Here is a 12,990-nt window from a genome sequence, read left to right on the forward strand (position 1 = left end):
AATCAGGTTTAAAACATCTGTTTCCGAGAATGAGTAGTTTTCTTCCACTAGTACAATGAATAACTTCAGAAACTTAGTGTGTGTTTTCATTGTTGGTTGAATCAGTTGTGTACCACAGGGAGGGAGAGAAGGACAGGAACAGGGCACAGGGCACAGGGCACAGGGCACAGGGCACAGCCAGGGTCTGGAAACCTGAGTTCCCTCTTCCGCCTGGGAGCCTCCTGTTTCCCTCAATGTGAGGCAGGAGAGAATCAGAAGACCAGAGGCAAGAGTAGACTGGCTCAAGCAGGCTGAGTAGATGTGAGATGATCACTTGCAGGAGTTAAAAATAACTTTTTAAAAAGTAGTAGTCAAGGTTCTGAGGTTTGTTTCTACCTGTCCTTCCCATGTATCATCTTTCACGTTCCCGGTTCACACAGTCCCCTCTTGGCACATGAGGCTCAGGACAGGCCGGGGGAGCCTCTCTTGCAATAGTCTCAGCCACCAACCAGCACCATGGATCTTTTCCCCATGAGGAGTTTTCATTCTTACTAAGTCCCAGTCCAAAGGAGAAGTGGACAGAGACCCAGGTTCCAGCTCTAGAAATGATGCCGTTGCAATAATCTGCTTATCGTTTACCAGGAAAGGAGCACAGGGGAGACTAGATAATACAGGCCTGCCGTTCATACAGCTTTGCCAAAAAGCTCAAGTTTAACTCTCCAGGTCTACAGTATTCCCTGCAGACTGATAGGGGAAGGGACTGGACAGAGGCAATTTAGATGCATGCCCAGTGAGGTCTGAGTGACATCTTAAGGTGCCTACCTACCTGTCTGTCACACCTGAAAACAAGCTATTGACTAGAGAGGGCGTGGCCACTACTTGAGTGTTTGATCTCCTAGACAAAGGAAAGCTCGCTCTCCCCCCCCCCTTGCTGCCTGAGCCCTGCATTTACCACATAGCCCACAGCCATGGGACTCCACATAATGGCTTAATAGACTGAGTCTAGACCGAAGCTGGACTGGACCCAGCTTCAACATAACGAGGAAGCTCTGGACACTGGCCCTGTTTCTGGCCTTACTAAACCCACAGCTGCCCCTCTTCCAGGACTGGACTGAGGCACATGGGAACTTACAACCACAGAAATGTAACTCCATGCCAATAAAAAGCATTCGTCCTCTCATGCAAGTCTTAGAAAATTCATTTTCTGACGATATCTCAAGAGCCACCCCACCCTCACGAGTGTTGGTGAGATCCAGCCCACTCATTCTTCCGGCAACAGAACCAGCTGCCTCTGAGCCATCTCTGCTTCCTGCCAGGTAAGGCTACTTGGGGGGAGGAGGGAAGTGAGGACCTGGAGCGGCAGAGCTCTGGGAGGGCCACAGGGTCCCCCTCCCCTGGGGGCCCTGTGAGAACACGGGCAGGGCAAGGGCTGACAGCTCAGGGAAGAGATGGGCGAGCGGCATGGTGACGAAGCACTGGCTGCCTTCCCTGCCTGTCACCGGGAACCTGTGTCCTTGTGGAGAGCTCTTCTTCACACCCTCCAACAGTCAGAAGCTCTTCCGCACATCCTCATGATAGTCCTGGTGACCCTGAGTCCTTGCACTCTCCCAAGATGCAAAGAGCGTTTCGGGAGATTAGTAAGAGGACAAGGGTAAGAGCGTTAGAAACACATTTGGAACAAACCTCAAAATTGGGGACACTTTCGGTAGACACAGGGATAAACTATTCGACTTCTGAGACAGGTTGCAAACAGCAGGACGGGATCCATCTCCTCCAGAAGAGTTCTGTGAGGGAGGCAGCCAGCAGCTGGCGGCCACTAGGGCCAGGTCTTTAGGGACTTGGGGGCGAGGGAGGACAGAAATGGCCTCCGGGGGCCCTGCTTAACCCAGCATCAGCTCCACTGGGGGTAAGACCAAAACCAAGGTTCTCATTATTGAAGGACAGATCAGCTCCATCAAAACCACTGGACAGCATTTATGACAACAACCTTTCAGCCCACGATCCAGCATCAGGTGGCAGAGATCCGCATTTGTGTCTAAAAAGCACCCTCCGGCTCTCCTCAGACCAGCAAAACAAAACACAAAACAAACAAACAAACAAAAAAACCTATCAACCTTGGGGCTTATAAAACACTAGATGCCTCAGAAGCCAAGGGTGAGCAATTACACATGTCCTGCCACCTTGTCCTTCTTGAATCCCATCCCCCAGACCGCAGGGCACCTGGCCAGTGCAGGGGACAGCGAGTGCAGGCGTTTCCTTCTATCTTATTAAGAGCTGAGCAGCCTTTCCTGCGCCCCATGCTTCATTAGCACGTTGGTGGTGTTGCTTCCTGCCACTGACTGTTTCCATTCTGGCCAAGTGTGTGCTCTTTTCTCTCTGCTTTGGGGGTTGGGGAAGATGAGCTTCTCACAGAGCCTCTCTGGGGCCTCTTGGCAGTTTCCTCCTCTGTGCCCACTCGTTCCCACCAGTGGGCAGACTGTGGCTCCACCCTGAGCTGCCCCTTGGGGAGCACCGCCCAGGTGAGCTCTGCCCTCCTGCAGTGGGCATTGTGGCCACGTCCAGGTAGAACCAAACCTGTTGCTTTTGTATTTTGGGTCAACTCAGCCTGACATTTCAGGGGCAGACACACGGTAGGGAGTTTGTTGGGGGAAAGAAAATTCTAGAAAGAAAGATTGGAAATTTAAATACAAATAATTTTTTTTTTTTTTTTTTTGGTGAGTAAAACATTGCGTGTTAGGGAGTGTTAGGGAAGACATGGCAAACAGGAGGATTTCTGTCATTCTTGTCTACTAAAAAAAAAAAAAACAGTGGTTCTACTACACAGGATTATATATAAAGTACAAACTAATTTTGCCTTTTCCCCTGGGAGTCATCAACTTAGGCAAAGTGGCAAATATGCTAGCTCGCTGATTATGATTAAGAGAAGGCTTAGGAAGAGAAGCTGAAGCCAGAGAGGTTCCTGTGACAAAGGTGTCATCACGCCAACCCTTCCAGAAATCCGAGGGAGGACGTTGGAGCCCAGCACTCTGCGGGTAACTCTCAGTGGGCTGGACACTTGAGTGGCTCAGGGTGGTGAGCTCCACCCGTCCCCGGATTACGGAGGGTCCTGGTCTACCCTGGGGAGCTTCCCACCCAGCAGTGCTACCACCCTTACCACCAGGCTCAGGTGCACTGACACCACAGAACCGCGGGCTCAGAGAAGTTTGCTCAGACTGCTGAGCGGGAAGGAATGGGTGTTGAGGAGAACAGGGAGTCGCTGGGGGAGAGGAAAAGCTGTGGTAACTCAGGATTTCCTTGGAGCTGGCTGCCGGGCCTGGTTGAACTTCCCACCTCCCAGAGGCCCTGATCCCCGCCCTCAGTCTTTCCTGTCTCAAGTCCCACCAGTCGCTCCTCAGAAACGTACCAGGTCCCACCAGCAAAAAAAAAAAAGGCCCACTTTTCCCAAAGATGTGTTTTTAGGTCCTAAAAGCTTGCCGTAAATGAAAACTGTAACTGTAGATATGATAAAGATATGTCTTTAGGATGTAAAATCTCACAGAACTAATCACAGATATCAATTATATGCTCTATCTTTACTTTCTGTGTCTTCCTAACAAATATAAAAGTCCACTGTAACAGCGCTGGTAGGTATGCATTTCAGTGTTATGATAACAATATAACTCAGTGATAATGAATTTAGAATGGCTGTCGTTTGGGGAAATAAATGCTATTACCATGACAAACCCATGTCAGTTGCAGATGGATGGGGGCATTGATGGGGGATTAATTCATAAAGTCAGAACCCTGGATTCCTCCCCTCAAAAGAAAATGACTTCTGTATTCATTCATTTGTTTAATTCATTCATTTAACAAATGTTTTTTTAGGCCCTTACTGTTCCAGGCACCAGGTGAACACGACAGACATCTTCATCACCTCCTCGAGCGTAGAGTCAAGTTGGAGAACCAGATATAAACGGATAAACAAAAGAATGTGTACTATAATGTCAGTCATAAACCCTATGAAGAAAAACCAGAGCAGAGTAAGGGGACTGAATATAATAAGGTGTGGCCAGGGAAGACCTGTTTGAGGAGGTGACACTTCAGAAGAGACCTGAATGAAGGGACTGAGCCATGCAGAGAGTTGGGGGAGAGCAGCAGGTCTGAAACCGGACTGTGCTCTGCATGGGCAAGGAACAGCAGGGAATCCTGGCGGTCGAAGTCAGAGAGAACGCGGTAGGAAATTAGGTCATGAAGTAGGAAGAGACCAGAGCATACCGTGCTGTGAAGTCCTCACTGGGTTGGAACTATGAATGTCATCCCAGGTGTGATGGGAAGTCATGGGGGCTTGCAAGCAGAAGAGGGTGCAATCTGATTCACTGATTAGAGGATCATGCTGGCTCACGTGTGACTACAGTATGTTGGGGCTGAGGGAAAGCAAGAAGACCCACGAGGAAGGTTATTGTAAACGTCCACGTGGAACATACCGTGGCTTAGGCCAGGTGGTGGCAGTGGAGGAGGGAGGGGTCATTGGGTTTGAGATAGATGCCCAGGGTAAGCAACAGAATCTGCTGGCTGAGTAGGAGAGGAACAGGAAAGAAAGAGAGCAGTCAAGGACAATTTTAGATGGAACTACTGGATGATGGGAAACACCAGAAGGGAAGCAGGCTTTGGGGAGAGAACGCTCTGTTTTGGGCAGATTTGGTTTGAAGTACATTAGGCAGCCTAGTGGAAATGGCCAGGACAAAATTGGATAAACAAACCTACAACTCAGGAGGACAAAAACCTTCCCTGGTAGATGACCTGGTTTCTAATATTCGCGGGTAGCAGGTCTGCTAGCAATTCCTTCTGTAACCTCAACTTGCTGTTACAAAAGGCTATGAAAAGCACTAACCTCATCCCTGCAAGGAAATTGCAGCTGGCACAGAAGTTGCTTCGTGCATTTGGGTTGGTTCGATTCCACAGAACAGAGTGTTGCTTGGAGACCAGCTCCACAAGTCGGTGCTGCGAAGGTTAGTCAAGTACACACAAGCTGGACTCTGTCACAGAGCCCCTCCCTAATTGTAAATTGGATAATCCTTTCCTCCTGGAAAGACAGGAAGCCCAGGAGGGGGAACTAGGGGAAGCAAGGGCGGATGAATTTGCCTTTGCAAGTTTGGAGACCAATGTGATGCAATGAGAAGAGCATGATCTTTAAGCTCAAACAGACCTTGACTCACATTCTATCTTCAATCCTTCCTACTGTGTGGTCTTTGATATGTTACTTTACCTTTTGCCACAAAGAGAGACAGGTTCGTTGTAGAGATTAAATAAGTTTTCCATGCAAACCCCTGGCATCCTATGAGCATTCACACGGGACAGCTCCTTCTCCTGTGTCCAGTTTCCCTCTGTCCACAAAGAGAGGACCCTCTCCCACCACACAGCCTCCCCCAGCTTGGCCTTCCTTCACAGAACTCCCATTCCAGATCCTCAGGCTCTAACTCCTGTGGGGGCATCTTCACCCTCCCCATCCTGCCCAGCTGGGGCATGGCACTCGGTTTTCCTCACAGAGATAAAGACAAGAGCAGAGGCATCCTTCCTGGGTTTGCGGGACGCCTCACCCTGGTCATCACGGTTCTCTGCACCCTGTGGGACTGGAATAAACAGAAGAAGCGTGAGCTCCTTGTTTGTCCAAAATTGAGACACACTAAGACCAATAATCTAGCCCGACAGTTAAAGCCCAGTTTATTCTCCAGGGATAAACTATTTCACCAACGAGTCCTCTGTTCTTCTCCAACACACTGGTCCTTGTCTCCCTCAAGATCCTAAGCTGTGGCCCCAAAAAGCTTAGTGCTGATTGAAGATCCATTTCGAAAGTCATTGCTTTCGTACCCGTGGGCCCTGACTTTCTCTTTCTGCTCTGTCCACTGAGTCCTCTATTATTACAGCTCAAATGGAATTTGTCAAGTCTGAAAGTATATTTTTTACGGAGCAGAGTGAGGGTGGGGAATACTTCCAGGGACCATCTCATCTCCACGATTCCCTTTCTCTGTCGTCGCTCTGCAGGGTGAGTTCCTTACCTGCAAGTTACCTCCTGCCCTTGCTGACTCTGCCTTGACCCGAGCTAAAAATATGTATGACCTCTTGTCCTGGAGGCAAGAAGTGCTAGGTAGGTTTTTCTTTCTAATCCATGGAGACTAGACATACAGAACTTCTACCCCCAAAATGCACCTCTCACCAACCAGAAGCAACTTTCTCTAAACTTCCAGAACTTTCCGCCCTTCAGGGAGCATGGAGAAGAATGGAATAGATCAACTGTAAGATGCAACTCCAGTGGGGGTGGGGGGAGCTAGAAAGCTCTAGAAAGGGAACAAGGGGGTGTCTAGGTTTGGAGTTTGGGTTTTTCGTGATGTTAAGATAGCAGAGGACAGATGATGGGTATGTCTAGGGATGGGGAAGGCATTTCGAAGAATAAAAAATGTGGCCACCAGCATTACAGGCAGGGAGGGTTCACACCAGCAGCAGCCTTCCGAGCCTCCCCACCCTGTGTTCTCTGGTACCACAGGAGCTGAGGAGGGCTCCAGGTCTCAGAGCACATCATCCTTTTAGCTCTGACCCCCTCCCACAGAACATCAGCCCCAAATACCAGACACCACACAAACCCACTTCACCCACGATGCAGGGAGTGTGCAGGCTAAAGCTAGGCCTGGCTAGCTATCATCAGGATTTGCACTCTGTCCTTTCAGGGAGACCTCAGTTGAGGAGTATTTGTATTTTTAGTCTGGAGAGACTCCACTCCAGAAACTCTGACTGCCCTCCCTCTGCAGGTGTGGTAAGAGTCCTATGAAATGAGCAGCCTCTTGGGAGAAATGACTTGTCTCTGACAGAAGAACTGAGGTGTCAGAGTTGTAGGTCCCAGACCTTGTGTCACTGTAGACAAACAGCATGTCCTTAGGCACTTACCCTTGCAGCCCTATTAATAAGTCAGGAAGACTAGCCTCAGGACCTCTTCACTGCCCAAGGAGAAAAATTAAAAACGATATGAGCAAGTGCTTAGGATTTTAAGAAGGGCACTAGGGCACAAATCCTCTAGGGCCTAACGTTAGAACTGCAGTGGGTTGTGTCAACAAAGACATGATAACATGCTTGTTCAAAATGAGTGTGGTCCTCTTCAAAGCATTTGCCTCAGGAGGGTCACAGATAGTTCAACATTGCTGTTGGTGCTCAAAATAGACTTAAAATACTGCTTTGGGAATTCTGGAGCTTGGGTCAAATCATTTCACTTTCCCTCAACAACAGAAATAGTTATAAGTCATCAAGCACTGTAGCTCGTGTAGAAAGTGTTTGATCAAATGGGGGCTATCCTTTGAGGTTGCAAGAAAAATATTACAAGTAATAGCAATAACCTCATGTGGTTTGTACTGTGGCTGACAGTAGTCCCATGAAGGAGTTCCACACAGAGGGGGGCGGAGCCACAGGGACAGTCCTGTGCTCAGAAGGCCAGGATGCTCATTTCTACAGATAAGTACTTGTTTGCTTGTTAAAGAATCAGTCCCTTTGGTTTTATGGTCATCTTGAGTAAATGCAGTCTTGCTGCTGATGGTGTTTCTGTCATTACCCAGACTTAGTTTACCATGCAGCTTACCTCCACATCACCGCATTTGCTTCCTTCTCCTGCGTTCCCCATCCTTGGACCCCACTGATACAGGGTGGGGAAGAGAAAATGCCATTGCCAGAGCCAGTACCAGGACTTGGGTAGGTCCTGAGGGGATTCTGCATATAGAGTTTGGATCTCACACTGACTTCAGCCCACAAACATGGTCAGCTTGGACTCTGTTGTGTTTGAAGGACATTTGAGCCAGTTGCCAACATTTAAAAATCTAAAAGAGTTCACATGAAAGTCCAGATGTCCAGCCTTTCTTGAAAATTCTAATGATTATGACATTGTGCTAGCTGCCAAGTTAGGAGGCAGGGACTGTGAGCAGGAAGCAGACACAGGGCTCCTTCCTGATGAACTAAGGCCCACCCACCCCACGGGGAAGCACATGTACTAGTCTATCCTGCCAGATCCAAGGGAAGACCCCTGATCATCCTTGTGTTTCTGTGGGTTCATGTGGTTAGGCTAAAAAGAGGCCAAGATGAGTAGGGAGCTAAGAGGCTTACAACAGCAGGGTTTGGGGAAAGCCAGAAAGAAATTCTTTTCCAACAGGGTACCACTGTCTCTCATACCAACCTAAGAATGTATCCTAAAATGGCCTTTAGGACTGTTAGGAGCTAAAAAATTAAGAGAGTACTTTAGTGCACAATGACAATATTAAGTTGTCTAAAAGCATTACCTTCCCTAATACCAGTAAAGCAAAAGTTAGGATTATTTTGTGATACGGGCAGTGGCAACTAGAAGGGAGAAGTCAGAGTGGGTGTGGGGGACAGTTTCCACTTTAAAATGAGGATGGACAACCAAAGGCTGGAAGTGTGGAACGACAGGAACTCTCGAGATGGTTTGCAAAGCATAACATCCACTTTGGAAAACTACTTAGCAATTTCTTATAAACATACATCGATACAACCTAGCCATTCCACTATTAGGTATTTACCCAAGTGAACTGGAAACTTGTGTTCACGCAACAACAAAAACAAAAACAAAAAACAAAAAACCTCATACATGACTATTTACAGCAGCTTTATTTACATTTTCCCCAAACCAGAAATAACCTAGATGTCCTTCAACAAGTGCATGGATAAACTGTGGTATATTCATACCATGAATATCCATACTTAACAGTAAAAAGGAATGAACTATTGATTCATACAACAACAGGGACAAATCTTAAATGCAGGGATAGAAAACAGATTAGTAGTGGGCAAGTTTGGGAAAAAGGGGGAGTTTACTACAAAGGAATTTTTAGGGTAATGGAACTGTTCTCTATAGTACTGTGATGGTGGATACATAACTATGCATTTGTCAAAATGCAAAAACAAAAACTGGATAGCATACAGAAAGTGACTTTTATTGCAAGCAAATCTAAAAAAATTAACTAGGCTGTCAGGGGAACCCATGATAGAATGTGGATTGTGATCGATGAATCTAACTCTATTACAAATATATGTCATAACCTCACTAAAGAGAGTTGTTGGGAGAAAGCTGGCCTAATTATCTTTGGAAACACTGTTTTTACTTGAAACAGTAAGATAAAAACACAAAGAACTCTATAAAAACACTGCACTGGAGTTGGTAATTTATATTTCACAGGAGTGTAGGTTAGCAATTCTGAAACTACTATAAATGTATACTAATGTTAAACAAATAAGTAAATATATTATAGATAAGAAGAGGCAGGTTTCTTTCTATCAGAGAAAGAAGTAACAAATAAGCCAGTAGGAAAGGCTCCAGTGAATTCTGTGGAGCTGGATTAGAGCTGGGGTATAGTTCGAACTCATATTTATTTTAATATATATATGAATAGATATAGAAATCAATATAGATATGTGTGTATACATAAGCTAGTATTTATATATTCTTAACTCTGTCCACTAGAGGGTCTAGATGTGATGACACCCCGATAGCAATGAACACACTCAGCACTCAGAGCTTGGTTTCTAAATATCATTCTCCAATAAAAGTAAACAGAGTTCCTTGGAGAAATGGCTATTTCTAAAACTGGGGCATAGAATACCCAGGTTGAGGTTGACCATCTTATAAAAAAGAAAAGAAAACTAGAGCAGGTGAAGGGAAGAAAAGACAAGAAAGGATGAGGGCATGTCCCAAGGAGCCAACTTAAAGAGCTCCCAAAGGCAAAACTAGAACAATTTGAGCAATAAAAATAAGTAATTATAATATAAATGTATAACCCAAAGAAAAAATTAATATCCATAATTGACATTTATCCCACTGGTCAAAGAAACAAATAAAATGAAGGGAAGGGATAAATGGGGAAGAAATGAGGAAAAACAGAAAATCACCATTAAGACACCATAGAATAATTGCTGTGGGTAAGTCCGGATGAAAGTTAAAATTCATGGATGACCCTTTAGGAGAAATAACTGTTTCATAACCCCAAAGACTCTTCCCCAAAATATTTATTCACTACTGTGATGGTTTAAACACACATGTCCACAAATTATTTGATATCCCCCTGGAACTTAATTCCCCTCCCCTTCACTGTAGGCTAGATTTAGTGACCATTTTCTAAAAAACAGATTATAGAGTAGGGAAAAAAGTAAATTTAGAGTGAAAAAACTTGGCAGACACCATCTTATCTATGTGATCAAGGATAACTCACTGGCAATAAGTCATTTTGCTACATGATTGAGAAAGATACTTCACCTGTGTGGTATTCTTCCCCCAAATCCACAACCACAGTCTTCTCATGAGAAAACAAAACAAAACAGAAAACCCAAGTTGTATGACATTCTACAAATACCAGAGCAGAACTCTTTTTTTTATTATTATTCTTTATTGACTTTTAGAGAGAGAGGAAGGGAGAGGGAGAGAGAGAGAGAAACATCTATGAGAAAGAACATCGATTGGCCGCTTCCTACATGCCCCCCCACTGGGGATTGGGCCCACAACCTGGGCATGTGCCCTGACCAGGAATCGAACCGGTGACCTCTTGGTGCATGGGTCGATGCTCAACCACTGAACCACACTGTCCAGGTGGAGCAGAACTGTTCAAGTCATGAAGCACAAGGAAAGGCTGAGAAACTGTCAGATTGACACACACTGAGGATACACGGTAAGTAAGTATGACATGGCACCTTGATTTACATCCTGGTATAGAAAAAGGACACCAGCAGGAAAAAATGGTAAGATTTTTTTTTAAAGTTTATTTTAGTTAGTAGTAGTACATTAATGTTAGTTTCGTAGTTTTGATAATTGTCCACGGTATGAAAGCCGTTAAGATTAGGGGAAGGTGAGGGAAGGATGTACTATCTTTGCAACTCTTCTGTCAATGATTTCTAAAGAATCATTTTAAAGCATGGATAAAACTGGGAGTTAAGACAAAAGGATCATCCCAGTTAGACAAGCGTGCCTTTGTTTCTACTCCTGCAAAATGGATGTAACATAAAACACATGCTGGTAATAGTCCTGGGACTATTTTCTGCACTGTTTTGTATGCATATATGTTCAGTCTCCCCTGTCAGTCTTCATCCTTTTGTCTGCTGCATCAAGTCAAACATATTTCGACAGAAATATATTTAAGTCCTTTGCATTCTCCCTGACACTTAGCACAAAGACAGAGATAAAGGTGGTTATTGATCATTGTTGATTGATGATGTGGTTCCAGTGCACCTACTGATGCCATAAAATGTTGAGGAAGATTTTACTGTTGTTCAGGATTCAAGACTGAGGCCTAACGTTGAGTACTAACAGTATAAACATCCCACATCCTGAGGTCAGAGTGCCACCAGATGTTACTGCTCAGCCAACCCCCCTCGGGCTTTCTGAGAGTGGGAACATTTCCTCCCATCTACTGCTTGTCCCTGCTTCATGGGAGAGGACCATGAGGTGACAGAGGCTATTTCCTCCTGCACTGCCCCCTCCTCCCCTGGATGGTAACCATCTCCTGCAGAGTGCTTGATGCCCCAGGAGAAGAAAGCATTGGCAGAACTGAGAGAGTGCTGGGAAGCAGCTGGCCACCACTCCTGGGCATGGCAACAGTGCGTGTCACCAGGGCAAGATGACCGGACCTGGTCCATCTTGGTGTTAGAGTAGATAGATAGAAAGATACGAGCCGGGGGAGACAGCTGGGGCTTGGAGGGAGTATGTGTGAGATGTGACAAACTAGAAGTCAACACTGGAGGTGGGAGACCCCTGTGTGAGGAGGAAAGATTCAGAGCTCATGCAGGATGTGGTCTACCTGGTGGCATCCCACGGGGTGAAGGGGCCTTGTAACTTAAAGATACTTTGTTTTGTTTTGTTTTGTTTTGTTTTGTTTTGTTTTGTTTTGTTTTGTTTTGTTTTTGAGACATGAGGGGGGGTGACTTGCTCCTTGCCTAGGGGCGTTTCAGCCTGGGAGTATAAATCCTCTGACTCCCAAACAGCGGGCATTAGGTTTGGTCTTGACCAGCTGAGCTGTGTGCTCAGAGCACTTGGTTTGGTTTCTACCGGCTGAGTTGCCCACTCAGATTCTGTCTGAGTGTATTTCTTTCCTACAAATAAATCCTTGTCTGTTTTTGCTATTTGTTGTCTCTTGTTTGAATTCATTCCTACAAGTAAGACAAGAACCGGGGGCGCAGAATACTGTCTCTGGCCGGAGGCTCTCTCTGGCCAGAGACCCTCTTGACCACCGCTGACATCTTAGTGCCGTGACTCGGATTTCGAATTTCAGATTTCAAAACTGTACAGCCTCCAACCCCGAGGTCAGAGAAGAGGCTATTTTGCTTTGCTTTTTATCCAGGATCACAGGGCAAGGCAGTATGCACCCGACTGGACTTCTTGATCTACACTCTCGCCTTCCTCTTGGTAGAAATTGCACTTTGGGAGATTGTTGCATATGTCACAAGCTAAGGGTAGATTGCAAATGACAGGAAGCTATAGGAATCTGTGCCCCAGGCCAGGAATAGGAGCATCTCAGAAACAGTGAAAATGTTTGCTTTGCACCTACAAGGAAATCTTTGGAATCACTCCTGGTCTAGGCTCCCCACCTTTCTTTGGAGTGAATGTGGCCTCCCTCATTTCCTTAGGCATGTATCATGCCTGAGACCACAGAGGCTCAGAGGTAAAAATACAATGAAAATAATTCAGACTAAATGGCAAATATATCTCTTATCCTGTAGTCAAACTTAGTAGGTTTATGTTTTCCCTATTCCGCTGTGAAACCTTTAGGGATCAGGGGCAGGTCTCTCCATTAAACCAATTGCGTAGATTAACTATCCTTAAATGTGTAAAGGCCATGGGTTATGGCAGAGCCATGGTGCACATGATCAGGAAACACAGCAAGCCCAATGTGCAGGCGTGCACCCTGAAGGGGTTCGCTTCAGGAAAGTACAAAAATTATGAGGCACCATCATAAGAGGACTAGAAAAGGCCCCTGTGTTACAGAGGTGAGGGCCAGG

This window comes from Molossus molossus, unplaced genomic scaffold (assembly GCF_014108415.1).
Source record: "Molossus molossus isolate mMolMol1 unplaced genomic scaffold, mMolMol1.p scaffold_m16_p_20, whole genome shotgun sequence".
NCBI lineage: Eukaryota > Metazoa > Chordata > Mammalia > Chiroptera > Molossidae > Molossus > Molossus molossus.